We start from the raw sequence: 15333 nt of genomic DNA, 5'->3' as shown, positions 1-15333 counted from the left end.
CAGAAATGGAATTTTGGAAGCTGCTAAATGGAAATGGAAAAAGGGATGAAATAAAAGGATATTCTCTGGCTTCCGATTTTGGGGACAATTTTCCAGCTTTCTACTTTATTTTCCTTATTTGCAATAGGGGATTAGTAATATAGTAATAGTGATGTCTCCTTTCACTCCTCCCCCACACCCATATTCTTTGGTTTATCCGCTGCACATAGTAAAAATGCTCAATTAATACCCATGATTGATTGCTGCCCTGGACAATGGCTTGTTGCTAGCTGCACTCACACTTCCGCTGGTCAGTTGGTGAGCTCATATCAACTCATTTGAAGGAGGTCTATATTAACAAATTCTCCAAGTAATTGAGACCAAAATGCACTTATCAGTCTCCATTTATCCAGTCAAAATAGTTTATCTTGCTGCTTTAAGGCCCTTGGGGAAGCAATGAGGGCATTTTTGGAAGAGGGAGCCATGTCAGCTGGTGACCTACAAACCATGGCAGCTGCCTGTTCTGGAAGTTTCTGTTGCCTTCCTCTTTCTCCTTACCTTCCCCTTTCACCTGGGCACAGAAGTGAGAATGCTCTCTTCTGTCGTGGCTGCTGCTTCCCACTCCCTGACTGGAGGCCCACAAGACCTGCCCCAGGAATGGGACCTTGGTTGGGATGGAGCCCAAGGACCTCTCTCACACTTTCTGTTCCTTTCCCTGCAATTCAAACAAAAGTTACTCTTTTCCCTTTATGGTTGCCTTGAAAGGAACACGCCTTTGAGCTGCTAAGTAAGGGGACCTTAGTTTTGAGAGTTCAGAATCAGATCTTTCATTACAGGGGGAGGGCCTTGGAAACTTTTTTTTTTTACTGCACCATCCTAGCTCTTCTCCCTCTCACTCCCCCCCTTCCACTCCCCTTCCCCTCTACACCCCTCCATCCCTTCGTCCCCAACACACACACACACACACACACATACACACACACACACAGACACACAGACATACACACACATATACACACATGCTTTTCTTTGAAGCTAACAAACATTACAGGCCAGGCCCCTGACTCTGGCATCCTTCCATTTACTGGACTGGTTGGGCAGCAGCCCTCCCTATTCCTGTCTTTTTAGGGGAAAAAAGCTTCTTCTCTGTGGCCTTTTCAAGATGGCAGTAATAATAATAATAATTATAGTATTTGTTAAGTGCTTACTATGTGTCAAGTACTGTTCTAAGCACTGGGATAGATACAAGCTAATCAGGTTGGCCATAGTCCCTGTCCCACATAATAATAATGATGGTATTGGTTAAGCGCTTACTATGTGCCAAGCACAGTTCTAAGTGCTGGGGGGAATACAAGGTAATCCACTTGTCCCACATGGGGCTAACAGTCTTAATTCCCATTTTACAGATGAGGTAACTGAGGTACAGAGAAGTTAAGTGACTTGCCCAAAGTCACACAGCAGACAAGTGGCGGAGCTGGGATTAGAACCCAGGGGCTCACAGTCTCAAAGCCCATTTTATAGATAAGGTAACTGAGGCACAGAGAGGTTAAGTGACTTGCCCGAGGTCACACAGCAGGTAAGTGTCGGAGGCAGAATTAGAACCCATGACCTTCTGACTTCTGGGCTTGTGCTCTATCCACTACCACTATGGGGTTGCACTGCCCCAAGATTTTCTGGGAGCTCCAGGAAAAGCTACTGTAGTTTAAGGACTATTGCTTCCAGAAACACTTCAGTTTGGGAAGTCTAGACATCCCAGAACTTTCAGGATGACTTCTGGGACCTTTGGATAACACCTACCAAACACTATGGAGAGTACAATACAGTCATTATTATTATTATTCCTATGGGATTCATTAAGCATTTATTGTGTCAAGCACTAGGGTAGATATAAGATAATCAGGTTGGGCACAGTCCCTGTACCACATGGGGCTCGTAGTCTAAGTAGGAGAGAAAGCAGGAATTGCTGCCCTATTTTACAGCAAAGGAAACTGAGGCACAGAAACGTTAAGTGACTTGCCTAAGATCACCCAGCAGGCAACAGAAAGAGCCAAAATTAGACTTTGGACCCTGGGCCTTTTCACTAGACCATGCTGCTCCTCAGTACCAGAGTGAAGTATGGACCGGAGTGGGGAGAGACTGGAGACAGGGAGTTAGTTCACTGCGGAGACTGGCACAGTAATCTGAGGCTGGTAATTGTGGGTCTCATCCTGTGCAGACACAGACATCCTCTTTGCCTCTTCCTCCTTTTCTCTTTCAACTCTCCCATTTCTCCCCTTCTTATCCTCCTCTCCTTCCCTCATCAGAATGGTAGAAGGAAAATGCAGTGTCAGTATATGTGAATTTGAAGCGTGATTCATTTAAAAACATTAGAAATTTTACTTTTAAAAATCTCTTGCTGGTACCTGTCTCTTGCTGAAAGCCAACACCAGCAGCGTGGACGGAGTCAGGACTATTAGTGTCAGATTGTAAACCTGTCTCCAGTGGGCTAATGAATCTCAAATAAGATACCGGCTTTCCCTACATCTTAGATCAACGGCCTGCTGCCTTCTTATGCAGAAAAACCACATTACACGAAACCTTTGAAAAGATGATGTGCATAGAGCTAATCATAGAATTTAAACAGAAGAGTAGGGGAGAGGAAAAGAAGAAGGGGAAAGGAGGGGTAAAGACAGAAAGTAGGAAAGAGAAGGCCAGAGAGTGAGCGACAGAAACAAAGAATAAGAGAAAGTCTTTTAGACTGTGAGCCCACTGTTGGGTGGGGACTGTCTCTATATGTTGCCAATTTGTACTTCCCAAGTGCTTAGTACAGTGCTCTGCACATAGTAAGCACTCAATAAATACGATTGATGATGAAAGAGAAACAGAGAAAAAGAGAAAGGGATGGAGGCAGAAAGAAGGAGAGGGTGGCGGGATACAGAAAGAGAAAGAAAGAACAAATTCATTCCTTTGGGGGAAAGTTGATGCCAGAGTGGCAGATTTCTGTGCCTATGGTGGTTGTGTCTCTCTCCCTTCTTTCTTCTCCACCTTTCCTCCTTCTCTTCTTTTCCCACCGCCCTCACTTCCTCCTTCTGTGTTGCTGCCACTCTAGACCTGGCTGTTTGAAGGTAGTGATTCTTTGCCTCCAGTGCTCACAGTGGGGAGTGTGCAGCCTGTCGGATCACCCCTACCAACACCTTTATGCTCTGCATCTGTCTAGGGGATTGAGCATCTCACTTTCCTGCCCGGCTAGGCTGGCCTAGGTGCTGCTGTAGCTGCTTGGATAGGCTTAGGAGGGTGGGAGGACAGGGGAAACAGGGCAAGAGCAACTAAGCAATCAATCAGTGGTATTTATTTAGTGTTACTCTATGCAGAGCTTTGTACTAAAGAGAGTTGGCAGACAGGAACTCTGCCCTCAAGTATCTTACAATCTAGGAGGCAGCCTGCCATCCAGTGGGGGTGGTATTGATAATGATAATAATGATGGCATTTATTAAGCGTTTACTATGTGCAAAGCACTGTTCTAAGCACTGGGGAGGTTACAAGGTGATCAGGTTGCCCCACGGGGGGCTCACAGTCTTCACCCCCATTTTCTAGATGAGGTAACTGAGGCACAGAGAAGTCAAGTGACTAGCCCAAAGTCACACAGCTGACGAGTGGCAGAGCTGGGATTTGAACCCATGACCTCTGACTCCAAAGCCCGGGCTCTTTTCCACTGAGCCATGCTGCTTTTCTAATTGATCCCACCATTCCCAAGGTCTGACCCCTGCCTCAGCCCCTTTCTGGCTCAAGGGCTAGCTCAGGTAAGTCACTTCCTGCTGAGAAAGCGGTGAGGGAGAAGGTAATGGAATCGGCCTAATGGTGCCAAGTCGGCTAAAGGATCGGACGCTTGTTATTATTATGGTATTTGTTAAGCGCTTACTAGGTGCCAGGCACTGTACTAAGCACTGGGGTGGATACAAGCCACTCAGGTTGGACACAGTGCCTGTCCCATGTGGGGCTCGCAGTCTCAATCCTCATTTTACAGATGAGGTAACGGAGGCTTAGGGAAGTGAAGTGACTTGCCTAAGGTCACACAGCAGACAAGTGCTCGAGAACCCCATCTGGTATCAAGAAGAGTCAGATCTAGCTCGGGGACCATAGGTTCCCAAACCCATCTTAGACTGTAAAACCCATGTGGGCAGGACCCACAGAAAGTGCTGGCCTAGGGACAAGATAATGAAACCAGACTGTTTGCCACCTAGGAAGCACCTTATATATATGATGATAATAACCCCCCCAGTATCATATTGTTTTATATTGTTATAAATATAATTATGATATTGTCACCATCATAATCAGACATAGAGCTTTGCTTTCATATTGATGTGGAATGTTTCATATTAATTGTTGTAAGAATAATTATGATATTATTGTCACCTCTTTGTCGGACATTGAACTTTGCTTCCACACTATGTGGAAAGGCTCAGGGCTCCTGAATGAAGCTGTCGGTGGCTGTAAATTTCAGGCCCAGAGCCAGGAGCTACTCTTGAAGGTACCAGATTTTTCCTCACTGCCATTTCCACAAATGGTATCCTATTTCAGCAAAATGGTGGTCACCAGCGGGAGGCCCGACAGTGTAGATTTTAATCGGAAAATTTAATTTGAAATGTAATTCACAGGTTGTGCATGGTGAGAAATGCTTCATACTACGGGAACTTCCGGGACTCGGTTCTGAGCAAAGGAGTTTCAGTTTAGGTAAGGCCTTTTGCGACGAATAATGCCCGGTCATCTCTCACACGACTATAAGACACAGCAGTTCCCAAGATGTTATTGTGTCACCACTGCCAAAACGTGGATCTCAGAGTCACAAGGGAGATTTATTGGGAGCAATTACCAGGGGAGGCTGCCTTTCAAGTAAATCAGTCCTTAGTAAAGACTTTAACATTTAAAATTTTAGTGCCTCGATTTTTTTCCAGAACCAGAAGTCCAGTGGTTTATTCACCTAGGTTTCCTTCCTGTCTTAGACCTTGTAAAGTAAGTTTCTGCCTCGAGGGAATTTTTTCTGCAGCTGAGTTATAGACTCGAAGTAGAGTAGTGCAGAGTATCCATGTGGATTGACACTTTAACCTCAGTGGCTCCGTGGCCATATTGCTAAATCCCAGGCTTCTTTCTCTCTGGAAAAGAGGTATGATGGGATGTTTTACCTTAGGGCTGCGGCATCGGTAGATAAAAGATCATTTTAGATCTGCTAATGAGAAGGAGAGAGGAGAAGTTCCTGGAACCCCACGGAGAGCAGGGAGGTAGGTGCTCACCTTCTCCAACTCCACTGTATTATAATAATAATAATTGGCATTTGTTAAGCGCTTACTATGTGCAAAGCACTGTTCTAAGCGCTGGGGAGGATACAGGGTGATCAGGTTGTCCCACGTGGGGCTCACAGTCTTCATCCCCATTTTACAGATGAGGCAACTGAGGCCCAGAGAAGTGAAGTGACTTGCCCAAGATCACACAGCAGACATGTGGCGGAGTTGGGATTCGAACCCACGACCTCTGACTCCAAAGCCCGGGCTCTTTCCACTGAGCCAGGCTGCTTCTCTCCCAAGTACTTACAAGAGTGCTCTGCACAGAGTAAGTGATCGATAAATATCACTGATTGGTTGACTGATTGATTGCAGAAGCTGTAGTAGCCAGAGTAGCAGTGTGGCTTAGTGGAAAGAGCCCGGGCTTGGGAGTCAGAGGTCATGGGTTCTAATCCCGGATCCACCACTTAACAGCTGTGTGACTTTGGACAAGTCACTTAACTTCTCTGTGCCTCAGTGACCTCATCTGTAAAATGGGGATTAAGACTGAGAGCCCCACGTGGGACAACCTGATTACCTTGTATCCCCCCAGTGCTTAGAACAGTACTTGGCACATAGTAAGTGCTTAACAAACACCATCATCATCATCATCATCAGAGACAAGGAACTAGCTTAAGATGGTGTTATAGCCTGGGGATCAGGGTTGCTTCTTCTTTCAAAGGGAGAATTCTAGTCTAGTCTCTATTCTGTGGGCCCAAGGCCAAAGTGTTCTTTGTCCTGCTCCTAGAGCAGAGGCTAAAGGACAACAGAGGCCAGAAATTGAGGGGCTACAGATCCCCCCATGCTCTAGCAACTGAGGGCCCTCTTGTGGCCCTCAATGCTGGGGATGGGGGAATTGGTTAAAAGTATCGCCAACCCCATCTCTTCCTCTGGAACTTGGACCCCCACTGTTACCTCTTCCCGCTGGCTGACTCTTGGGACTTCCCTGCAGGCCAGCTTGTAGCAAGGGACTTGATAAACAAAAGTAAGAATAACAGAGCCACTCCCTGCAGGGTCTCAAATCCTCCAGCAGAAAAGACTGAAGTGCTCCTAATGCTTTAGTCAACTCTAGGGTATATTGCACCAGGCATTTCCGACTGGTGTTTGCCAATCATAGAAAAAGTATTCAGGTCCACAATATGATTTTGCTGCCTAAGCACTAAATATTCATTGTCTTATTTATTGAGCACTTACTGTGTGAAAAACACTTGAGAGAGGACAATAGAACAATAAATAGACACATCCCCTGCCCACAACGAGCTCACAGTCTAGAGGGATGAGGCATTCTAGGAAAATGGGCAGTCCACAGATGACAGCCCTCTAGACTGTAAGCTCCTTGTGGGCAGGGAACATGCTAATGTGAGCACATTATATGGCTCAATGGAGAGATCATGGACTTGGGAGTCAGAGGTCATGGGTTCAAATCCTGGCTCTGCCAATTGTCAACTGTGTAACTTCTCTGTGCCTCAGTTACCTCATCTGTAAAATGGGGATTAAGACTGTGAGCCCTATGTGGGACAACGTGATCACCTTGTATCCTCCCCAGCACTTAGAACAATGCTTAGCACATAGTAAGCACTTAACAAATGCCATCATTATTATTATTACTCTCCCGATTACTTGGTATAGTGCTCTGCACACAATAAAGACTCAATAAATACCATTGATTGACTGATAGCAGGTGGCAGTTTCCTGGACACTTCCTGGGCCCCACAGCATGGTTACTGGCTAGTGGAAGGTCCTTTTTCTGGAAACAGAGCAGAGTGGCAAGTTCAGTAAAGTAACATTGGCCCAGTTGATCTGAGCAGTGGCAAATCCTGGGCTCTCTATGGAAACCACTGGCCCACATCTTCAGCAAAGGGGCTTTGGCCTCTGGAGAAGAAATGACCAAAACCTAATTCTGCATGGGCTGGCAGCAGAGAAAGCTCATTCATTCATTCATCCATTCATTCCTTCAATCATATTTATTGAGCGCTTACTGTGTGCAGAGCACTGTGCTAAGTGCTTGGGAAGTACAAGTCGGCAACATAACCCCATGGAGTTCAATTGCTCTGAGCCCTTTTAAGGCACAAATGTAGCTTGATCCCCATAGACATACACAGTCATGACTAGGATACACAGCTATGACTAGGACATACCACCGATCTTGAGCACATACATGTGCACCGGTCACATGAACATGGGCATGCGTCCACCACACCTCCAAACGTTACCCTCCCTTTTTCACGGGTTGATCTTTATCAGCCGCCCTCTTTCAATCAGTATTCTCTCCTGGTGGTAGAGGTGAGAAGTGGGCAGAGGCTGTGCCTACACAAGGCAGGTATGGTTTTGGGTTATCATTTTTAAGAAGCGAATTGCATTTCTGCCCTTATCTGTAGGGACAAGGTTCTGGCTAAGTCCCTAGAGCATTAGAAGGGAGTCCAGCGGGGCCCCAACTCCAGAGATATTGAAGTTTTGGGGCCCATTTGAAAACCACTTGCCTGCAGCGGGCGGACGGGCCACAGGGGAACAGTCTGTGGTCCTTTAAAAGCTGTTCCAGGGCTCAGCAGCAGCAGGGAAGGTAAATCATTTAAATGTCTTCTTTGTTCTGGATTTCTCTCAGCTGAGCACTGGAGGGAGATGCAGCCTGGACAAAGCCAAAACAAAAAAGAAGTTTAGATGTTTATTTATGTATATTTAGTCCCCTCCTCCCCCGTCCTCCAACCCCTTGCTGCTTAGCTGGCAGAGAGCGGACAGGTGAGGAGGGTAGGGTGTTGGGTTCAGGTCTGGGTCAGCCCAGTGGATCCCCCAGGATGGGGTCCCACAGTACCATGGCTGAACCATGTGTGTCTCTGGGGCCCCATTGGAGCCTGATTGCAGCTAGGCTGCCTGGGTTCCCTCCCTCTGGGGGTGGGGAAGAGCAAGGTGTGCACTGCCAGGCTGAGGCAGAATCACAGTGGCCCTCACCCCTGGGCATAGGAAACACCACATTACACAAATGCAGAACCACCTGGACGTGAGATTTACACTGGACTCTAAGCTCCTTGAGGGCATTCTCTAAGCTCTTAATACCCCCGCTCTGCAGGCAGAAAGCACTCAATACATAATATTAATTGATCGATTGAAGCCTGCAGCTGTACTTGGTTCCGCTTGAACCCACATCCAGCTAGCCCAGGCATGGGCAGACCAGCTTCTGGGATCCTGGATTTCTCTCATATGGGATGGACAAGGAGGTGGTGGCTCAGGCTGGCTGGCTGGGGCGGGGGCGGAGGGGAGTAGTGGGAGGTCTGACAGCACAGCGGCAATCTAGCCAGGGCTCTGGCAGTAGTTGTGATTGTATCTATTGAGCACCTGAGAGCAATGCCCCGCACTAAGCGGTTGGGAAAGCTTGAATAGACTGGAAGCTCCTTGAGGGCAGGAATCATGTTTACCAACTCTACCATATTGTCTCTCAGGTACTTAGAACACAGCTCTACAAAAAGTGAGCACTTACCACGACGGAATGAATAGAGCATGAGCCTGGGGATCAGAAACACACTCCTTCTCTTCCTCCTTCTCCTCCTTCTCCTCCTCCTTCTCCTCCTCCTCCTCCTCCTCCTCCTCATACTATTACAAGCACTGTGTCCTAGGGTTAGAGTGCAGGATAGTGAATCAAGAGACCTGGATCTGCCTTTATGCCCCAGGGCCTACGGACTTCCACTATGACCATGAGGCAGGAGGGTAATATCATGGGAGTCCACGCAGGGGTAGGAAAGAAATGTCCTAGTAAAATAGTAATGATGATGTTGATAATAATAATAATAATAATATTTGTTAGGCATTTACTACGAACGAGCACTGTACTAGACACAAGATCATTGGATCAGACAAAGACTCTGTCCCACATGGGGCTCACAGTCTAAGTACAAGGGGGAACAGATATTTAATCTCCATTTTACAGATGAGGAAACTGAGGTGTGGAGAAGTTAAATGACTTGCCCAAGGTCCCGCAGCAGGCAAGAGGCAGAGCCACTAGATACCAGGTGTCCTGAGACTAGGTTCAGACTCGTAATTAGGCCACACTGTTTTTCTATGAATAGAGGCTCATTGTCATAGGTCACTGGCCAGACTTGCCCCTTGTTACTGTTGCCACTCAATGGGGCCCATGGAAACTGGAGGAGGGAGGGAAGGAGGAGGGAAAGAAGATGGAAATGCTTGCAAGTGCTCCTGCTGGCCCTCTTGCCAAGCACCATCAAGACCCAGCTAGGAGCAGTGGATATGTGGCAAGCATTGTGGCCTAGAGGACAGACCACGGGTCTGGGGGCCATAAGGACCTGGCTTCTAATCCAGGCTCTGCCACTTTACTGCTGTGTGACCTTGGGCATGTCACCTAACTTCTCTGAACTTCAGTTACCTCATTTGTAAAATGGGGATTAAGCCTGGGAGCCCCATGTGGGTTATGTACTGTGTCCAACCTGATTAGTTTATATCTACCCCAGCTCTTAGTGCAGTGCCTGGCACATAGTAAGTGCTGAATAAATACCATTTCAAAAAAAAAAAGGACTCATGGCCGATGTCTGGCCCCAGCCTCCCATGACGTGGTCTGTGATCTTGTCATTGGTCAAGGTCTTATTGTATGAGATCCTCAAGCGAAACAGAATTCTCAGTTCCTATTATTAGTACTAATAGTTGCTGAGGGCTTCATTTGGGAATGTATATAAGGCCATTGATTTGAAGGCAGTCTCTGGCCACCAGAATCTTACACTCTAGAAGGGAGCCAGACCCAGAAAAATAACTCACTTTTAACCATCAAAACAAACTCTGACCCCTATTCGACCTTAACCTTCTCCATGCCCATTCTGGAAGCAGCAAAATCTCCAGTGTTCTGTACTCTGCACAGAGTAAGAACTCAATCTATACCATTGATTGATGATTGTTCTAAAGTGTATGACCACTCCATTCTTGCTTCACCTACTGTCTTCTCTAGGCAAAGGTGTTTTTGTGTTGGGGGTTGCTGGCCTCCTGATCAGCGCTTAGAACAGTGCTTTGCACATAGTAAGCGCTTAATAAATGCCATTATTATTATAATTATTGTTATTATTATGGGGAGATAGGCTGGGGGTGGAATAGGAGCTTTGGTTCCAGTGGCGGGGGGCTTGAGCTGAGCTTCCCACCTCATCTGTGGTCTACTCCAAGCTTTTGGATCTCAGAAGGAAAGAATGCCTGAGAAAGAAATTCAAGTGTTTGCTATAATGAAAAATAGTTCATATTTGAAAGAGAGGAAAAGGACCCTTGCAGGTCCTCCAGGGCCCTAAGGTATCCCCCCAAACTGCCTGAGGGCCCCAGCTTTCTGAACCACAACCTGGCCCTCCCTGAGACCCAGACCCTGGAGCCTCCTGCTAATCCTGGGGAGCCTCAAGTTGCCACAAGTTTGGGGTTCTGGGGCGATTGATGAGCAGCTGAACAGGTCCCATTTGGTCGGTCAGGAGCCGCTGCTCTGGACGAGCCTCCCTGATACCTGCCGGATTCATTCAATCGTATTTATTGAGTGCTTACTGTGTGCAAAGCACTGGGCTGCAGGTCAGAGTAGCGAATTAGTGGCCAGTGGGTCAGGAACTCAAGAGGGAAAGTGGCAGCAGCCTGCAAGGTTGGCATCTTCCCTACTGCCCGCTACTCGCAGCTGCCACGACTTCTCTTCTGTAGGCAGAAAATGGGGGAAGACCACTGAAAGAGGAGTAGTAGGAAGGCTTAGGCAATATTGGAAGGACTAAATGTTTTCCTTTTTCTTACTAGTTCAGTTGAGTTTGTAGGACACAGATACACCCACACACTGGCACTCATACATATACTCATCCTCACAAAGCTAACCCCTATATACACCCTCCTTGCCCCACACAAGATAGCTTGCCCATGAATAATATCTTTGGTAGAGCCAGCTCAAGGTTAAAGCTTTGAGTTACACAAAAGTCAGGAAATATAAAAGTTAACGTTCCCTTGGCAACAGGAACTCACCTCTACTGCCTGTTCTTAAAGGTTTATTTTATCGGTCTGACCAGAAACACGGCGTTTGACAGATGTATGAGGTTGGTGAATTACCACTGCAATGGGAAACACTGCACTCTTGCATTTCTAGACTTAATTATTTGAGTTATTTAAAATACACCCAAAGCCCCAGGGCCTTTTGGTACATGTACAAAATACAATAATTAAATTAAATCCAGCAGTTAAAATTCCCCATAAAAAGAAAAAGCCAGAGAACTACCCGACAGGGGTTGCTCGACTTAAAAAGAAAAGGTTTCTCCTTGCGGCCCGTAGGTCAGAACCAGGGCTCTGTGGGGATTGCATCAAATGTCTGCAGGTCTTTCGAGAAAAGAGTGTGCTATAAAGAAGGGAAGAAAAGAAAAGGGACTGCTAAAAAAATGAAAATATGAAGCCAACAGTCCTAAAACCATCCTTGGTTTTGTCAGCATGGAGGTAATAATATTGTACTCTCCCAAGCACTTAGTACAGTGCTCTGCACACATTAAGCACTCAATAAATACGACTGAATGACTGATTGACTAATTATACTAATGATAGTACTTATTAATCAATTATTCAATCAGTGGTATTTATTGAGTACTTACTGTGTACAGAGCACTATTCTAAGCACTTGGGACAATACAAAACAATAGGGTTGGTAGGCACAATTCCTGCCCTCGAGGGCTTTACAGGATTTTACTATGTGTCAAGCACTGCGTTAAGCATTGGGAAGATACAAGATAATCAGATCAGACATAGTTCCTGTCCCACAGGGGTCTCAGAGTCTAATGGGGAGGGAGAACAAATATTTTATTCCCATTTTACAGATAAGAAAACTGATGCACCACGAGGTTAGCTGATTTGGTCTAAGTTTCATGGTAGGCAAGTGGTAGTGCTGGAATTTGAACACGCGTCTCCTGACTGGGCCTCACGTGACCCAGGCCTTCTTTTGGAAGGACTTTTCGGAGGCACATGCTCTTACAGAAGTGAGGAAGGAAGACTTGGGAAAGTCGCTTTGTCACTGGGGCCCCTGCTTGGAGGGGTCTCATCTCCAGAATGACTCCCTCCCTTTTTCGCTGTGGATCTGGGCAGTCCTGAGCTGGAGTCTACCTGGAATCCTCTCAAACAGACTCCATCCTCTCCTGGTTCTCCTCTTATCTCTCTGGCTGTTCAGTCTCAGTCCCTTTTGTGGGATCCTCCTCCCCATCCCATCCCCTTACTGTTCTTCAAGGGTCAGTTCTTGGTCCCCTTCTGTTCTCTACCTACACTCACTCCCTTGGTGAACTCATTCGCTCCCACAGCTTCAACTACCATCTCTATGCTGATGACACCCAAATCTACATCTCCGCCCCTGCTCTCTCTCCCTCCCTCCAGGCTCGTATCTCCTCCTGCCTTCAGGACATCTCCATCTGGATGTCTGCCCGCCATTTAAAACTCAACATGTCCAAGACTGAGCTCCTTAACTTCCCTCCCAACCCCTGTCCTCTCCCTGACTTTCCCGTCACTGTAGATGGCACTACCATCCTTCCCATCTCACAAGCCCGCAACCTTGGCGTCATCCTTGACTACACTCTCTCATTGACCCCACACATTCAATCCATCACCCAAACCTGCCGGTCTCACCTCCACAACATCACCAAGATCTGCCCTTTCCTCTCCATCCAAACTGCTACCTTGCTGGTTCAATCTTTCATCCTATCCCGACTGGATTACTGCATCAGCCTCCTTTCTGATCTCCCATCTTCCTGTCTCTCCCTACTTCAGTCTATACTTCACTCTGCTGCCCGGATTATCTTTGTACAGAAACGCTTTGGGCACATCACTCCCCTCCTCAAAAATCTCCAGTGGTTGCCTATCAACCTTTGAATCAAGCAAGAACTCCTCACTCTCAGCTTCAAAGCTCTCCATCACCTTGCCCCTTCCTACCTCACCTCCCTTCTCTCTCCCTACAGCCCAGCCCACACCCTCTTCTCCTCTGCCACTAACCTCCTCACTGTGCCCTGTTCTCGCCTGTCCCGCCATTGACCCCTGGCCCATGTCCTACCTCTGGCCTGGAATGGCCTCCCTCCAAACATCCGCCGAGCTAGCTCTCTTCCTCCCTTCAAAGCCCTACTGAGAGCTCACTTCCTCCAGGAGGCCTTCCCAGACTGAGCCCCCCTTTTTTCCTCTCCTCCTCCTCCTCCCCTCATCACCCCCTCCCTCCCTCTACCCTACCCCCTTCCCCTCCCCTAGCACTTGTGTATATTTGTACATATTTATTACTCTGTTTTATTAATGATGTATATATAGCTATAATTCTATTTATTCTGATAGTATTGACACCTGTCTACTTGTTTTGTGTTGTTGTCTGTCTCCCCCTTCTAGACTGTGAGCCTGTTGTTGGGTAGGGACGCTCTCTATATGTTGCCAATTTGTACTTCCCAAGCGCTTAGTACAGTGCTGTGCATACAGTAAGCGCTCAATAACTATAATTGAATGAATGAATGAATAAAACAATGAATGAATGAATAAAACACTGGGGTGAGTATGACAGAATTAGTAAACATGATCTGCCCTCAAGGAGGGAATGCTGTGGGCTGACTGATTAAGAAGCAGTGTGGCCTAATGGAAAGAGCATGAGGCTGGGAGTCAGAGGACCAGGGTGCTAATCCTGACTCTGCCAATTGCTTGCTGTGTGACCTTGGGCAAGTCACTTAACTTCTCTGTGCCTGTTTCCTCAAGTGCAAAATGGGGATTAAATACCTGTTCCCCCTTATATTAGGCATGTGAGCCACATGTGGGACCCGGATTGAGTCTAACTTGAATAACTTGTATCTACCCCAGTGCTTAGAACACTGCTTGAAAGATAGTACATGCTTAACAAATATAACAATTACAACAATAATAATAATGACCTTATAATCTATTTAAAATATGACAAAGTCTCTGGATTTCGTAGTTTATGTAATGTCTAACCGACACCCATTCAATTTCCACTTAGGAAATGGGAAATGCTTGGGAGACTTTCAATTCACTTTGTTGTCTCGACTCTAGAATATGAAACAAAACTCCATGAGAGGCTGGATTTGATTATTGAATTGTCCTTCAGTCACCGTGGCATTTGTTTGGTTTTTAACATTGGACTGCATTGATCACGAAATGTCAGCTTTGACCGGGAGCCCGCGCTGAATTTCTTAAAATTTTCTGTCTCCAAATTTCCGTGTTTGGGTCCAGAAAGTTCAGAGAAATCTTGAGTTTTCCACATTACATCCCTCTGGATTTAATTCTCTCCTAATACAAACTGAGCCCCATCTTATTTGCATGTGCAGGTAATGGTGGTGAGGGGCATTTGGCCCCATCTCTCTCATAGATAATTGAGAGACTTAGAAATGGAAACTGAGAACATCAGGTCAAGTGCTCCAAACGGACGTTGCCAACGTCACCACATGAGAGGGAAGAGAAAGGAATCTCAAAGAAGATCGAGGGAGGTTCCAGTTGGAAGCCATGCAGCTCATGTGGATGGTAGGGTGTGGATCTTGGTGAGGTGTGAGATTGGCAGTGGGGTGGCTGGAGTGGGATGTTTGAGGGAGCAAGGATGGGGAAGGAGCAGAGCAGTCTGACCAGGCCCATGCAGGTGTCGTGGCTCCATGTGGGCTGGTTCTGGGGGCTGGGATGGGAGAGAGACGTTATTGTTGCACTGCAACGCATCCGATTAACATGCTCGTGACAGTTTCTCTTGGTTTCCTGGGCTCCTAGCAACAGCGCACAAAGGCTGGGGCCTGTCCTGGCCCCTCAGACACGGCAGCCTTTGATCTGTCCCCACAGCAGTCAGACAGATTTCCCCCCAGATACACGGACAGAGGGAGGGTGGCACCCAGGGCTTTGGCGATGGCTCACTATCCCAATCCTGTGTCCCTCTCCCTCCGTCCACCTGTCCTGCAGGGAGAACTCGAGCCATCCATTTCCCCCAAGGACTGCCACAGCAGCACTAGCACAAGTACCACTACCAGTTCTATTTGTTCTGATGATTTTGTCACCTGTCTACATATTTTGTTTTGTTGTCTGTCTCCCCCTTCTAGACTGTGAGCCCATTGTTGGG

This window comes from Tachyglossus aculeatus, chromosome 17 (assembly GCF_015852505.1).
Source record: "Tachyglossus aculeatus isolate mTacAcu1 chromosome 17, mTacAcu1.pri, whole genome shotgun sequence".
Lineage (NCBI taxonomy): Eukaryota > Metazoa > Chordata > Mammalia > Monotremata > Tachyglossidae > Tachyglossus > Tachyglossus aculeatus.
The sequence above is the reverse complement of the archived record's forward strand: the minus strand, read 5'-3'. Positions refer to the sequence as shown.